Source organism: Semicossyphus pulcher, unplaced genomic scaffold (genome assembly GCF_022749685.1).
Source record: "Semicossyphus pulcher isolate SPU_LCO1_2020_fin unplaced genomic scaffold, fSemPul1.0.p SCAF_7, whole genome shotgun sequence".
In the NCBI taxonomy this organism is placed as follows: Eukaryota; Metazoa; Chordata; class Actinopteri; order Labriformes; family Labridae; genus Semicossyphus; species Semicossyphus pulcher.
Genome location: NW_027211748.1, coordinates 9468128 through 9472107, shown reverse-complemented (window position 1 = coordinate 9472107; position 3980 = coordinate 9468128).

Genomic DNA, 3980 nt, shown 5'->3' with positions numbered 1-3980 from the left:
TGTTTTCAGAATAAAAGCTTTCAGTTTTAATTAAAGTCTGGAAAAATGTTGATTACTGTTTCCTGATTGGGACATTTATATGAGTTTCTTCTATTAGATTCATTAAGTTCTAGTTTATTGTGTCATTTAGTAGAGAAATTAAAAAAGGGGCATATTTTTAATTACGCAGAAATAAATGCTAGATCACTAATAGACTTTTTAAAATATATATTTTTAACTCTGATGTTTCAGCACTTTCTGACAGTTTTTTTCACTTAAATATAGAAAGAAGTGATTATGAGTCCACAGGCCCAACACCAGCTACTGTACAGGCCAGACTCCTCAAAGGAGGCTAATTAATGGAAATGTCTGCTGACCCCAAAACAGAACAGGATATGAGAGCAAAATTCATTAAGCTCTGCTAAATATTTATTTTTGTTTGAACATTTTAATCTATTAAAAAAAGTGCCTTTTTGAAGCTTTATTTAAGGACAAAATTCGGCCCACGTGAAACTATCACCAGGCCGGGTGTACAGCAGGCTTTAAGAATGATTTATATTTTCAATCAAAGAAAATAGAAATGGTTGGATCTGTTTTTAGCAAAAATGCAACGATCTGTTTTTACAGCTTTCATTTTCCAAATCTAATAATCTAACAAGGTATATAAAAACATCTTGTAGCACAAGTGTTTTCATCCAGCCTAAGTAGGTTAATGTGTTATATATCATTTGTTTACATTTTCATTGGGGTTTACAAAAAAAAAATTTAAAACGAGTAAGTTAGATAGCTAAATTTAAAATGAAAGATTTTAGAGCTTTTACTTCAGAAATAAAGAAAGCAAGAGAGAGAGAGAGAGAGAGAGAGAGAGAGAGAGAGAGAGAGAGAGCAGCCATCATCTGAATAAATGCAAATTGTCTTTGCCTCCAACTGGCATCATGCCAAGTATCTATAGCAACCACATCCTCTGACAGCCTCCGTCCATCCCTCCCTCCTTCACTCTCTAATTAGTCCTCTATCTTCCCTGTAGCTCTTTTCTTCTGCTGCTTTTTTCTCCCACATTTCCAGAAAGCTGTACACAAAGAGGCTGCACTGCCCGAGCTCCCTGTCCTGATCAAACATAAACCCAAATATTTTATCTCATTAACAAAAAGAAGAAAAAAACTTATTTTTAAAATATCTCCTTTAAATTAAAACATGACACTTTTTATTTCTGCAAAATCTTTTTGTATCTAAATGTATTCTCAAACATTTTGTGTATTTTTATCGTCAGTTAAATGAATTATTCAGGACTGATTTCAGTTTGCTCCGTTTCTTTGGGTTGATCTGTTGCTGTGTTGCGTTCACGGTCAAGTTCAAATGCTCGATCGAGGCCTCGGGCAGAGACGCAGCACCATCTGACCCAACTCACCCTGCATCTGCTCCCGGCGCTATGCTGCACTGACACCTACCGGCCGACTGTGGAACTGAAGGAGCTCCTTTATTAGTGTGGATGGAGCTCCCTCCAGCGGTGACGGCCTGTCATTACATATCATGTCTTCAGCATAAAGTCAACCTTGTTGTGTATGGAAGCCCAGAAGGACAAAGGAAAGCGATACGTTTATAAATGAGCACAATAAATTGAAAGTTAAATGGCAAATATAGCAATTTATGATTAAAAAACAAATCCCGTATTTTTTAAGTATTTAATGGATAAAAAAATATATATATATATATATTTAATTCAAAATCTTGCTTCCCTATCTTTGTACTTATACTCACATACTTATATTTTACTTTATTTCCAGGTTAATTATATTTCATACATTTTTACATATGTATATTTATTTTCTTTTTTTTTAAAAAGAGATTTTCACTGTTTGCCATTACACTTTGTTTACTGCTTCAATTTTCAATTCAATTTTTATTATTTTTTTAATTTTTAATTTAAAACATTTTTTTTTTAATTAAGGGGTTAATTTCTAATATTCAAAACTATTTCTTTACTTTGTTTTAAATTAAAATGACACAACGGCTGTCAAATTCCCAGGGTGAGGTGTTTATGAGTCTTTAAAGAACATACAAACTTTTTATGTAATCAGTGATAGGAAACAGTGAATGACTAAGCGAGCAGCACACTGTTGTCAACATCCAATTTTATTAGAGAATTGGACATTTCAAACCTTCCTACAGATACATCATCATCATCATCACTAGAGACTGGACACAGGAGGTGGTATTAGTCGAAGTACGTTTACATTCAGTTGGCACAAATTACTGATATACAAAACAGCTGTCTGATCGCTGCTGCACTGAAACAGAAGAACACACGATGATCTGTTGTCACATGCAAACACAGTAGCATTGGATCTCTGCACATTAAAGTAGGTTTACCCAGAAACAGGGTTAAAACTATTCAATTTGCTTTCAAGCAGCAAATAAAAATCACATTTTTACCAGAGTTTGTTGTTGTAGTGTTTCAGTTTCTCTCTTCTTTAAGCCACTCTCAGGTTCTCAACAGAAAAAATACTTTTTCTTTAAAAAAACAAAAACATTACATTGTTTGGCATTTCATGATTGTCTGGGTGTCTCCTTTTCAATGTGTATTTCATTTTGTATCACCAATCAGCGTTGATCAATTGGAGATAATTACATTACAATAATGTAAAAGTTGCGACAATTAAAATCAGGGTCCAAATAACGACTGAATGTACTTTTAATAGTTCTTCCTACATCCCTTATATACGCCCTAAACTGGCTGGAATGGATCGTTAGAGTCTGTTGGGGAGCGAGACAGTTAAACCCTGAAAGGCAGTTTTAGTTTAAGTTTTAAAAAAGTCAAATACAAAAACTGAACCTGAAGTTTTACATTCAGACACAGAGGTTCTAACGATACCCGAACTTCAAACCATCTGCTGCACCGTAAAAATCGTAACTTCAGGACTGAAGCAAGGCTAGAAAATGGAAGCAACCTTTGAAAAGGTTCGTAGAAGCAGCTCAGGTGTAGTAAAACATCACTACACCTTGCCAGGCACTTATGAGTCAGAAACTACCCTTTGCTCAGCTTTTAGTTACTCTGTACCACGCAGCACTCTTCAGCTCAGACTTCAGGCTGTCACTGAACTCAGCTACATGTTTCCCTCCTGCTACCTAAGGCAACATCTCACATACTGATATGAAAAAGCTAAAGTTCTACGTACTGCTCTGTTCTTACAACATTGCATTGTGGTTTTCCACTTATCTTATGTTTAGGTGTCAGCACCAGAGTGCTGCTACACTTCTCCTGATTCATAACCAAGAACAATCACAGAATCTATGAACAGACAGACAGGAAGTGGATAAACGATGGCGGTCAGGCTGAGGCAGCTCATGGAAGAGTTTAATAAATGTAATAAAGCCTGGAAGCTGTCCTTTAGTTCTTCTCTGATCAGACTGTTGCTCATCAAATCTGAAGTTTATACGTTTTTATTTAGGCACAGTCTTTGTGTCCTGCTTCTGTTTGGACACATATTTTACATTAGAGAATTTTTGCCTCTGTTGAATGTAAATAAAAACAATGCACTAAGAAAAAATATGTTTCTTAAAGTAAGGTATCAAAAAAAGTATGGAGGTGTAAATGGTTTTGGAAGCTAAGGTACTGAATCTGCATCAATGAATTTAATGCAAAGAAAGTAGTGAAAGTATCAATATATATGAATATCTTCATATTATGCTGTTATAACGTTAATATTCTATTCTATTGTTGCTTTAATTATTAAACTTTATAATATAAACAAAAGACTGTTTTACTGTTACTGGCCAATGTAAGTCCTTGCTATGTAACATAGTGCTGATGCTCCAGGGACTGATTGTGTAATAAACAGTGCATTAATTATTTTCACAACATATCGCAGTATGTTGAATCATAACGTAGCCAGATTCTAGCCGAGAACAGCCGAAATGTAAGTCCTACACCAGAAATAATCAGCCAATAAATTGATCAGGTTAAAGACAAAAGTATCAATACATATTTTCAGTAATCTATA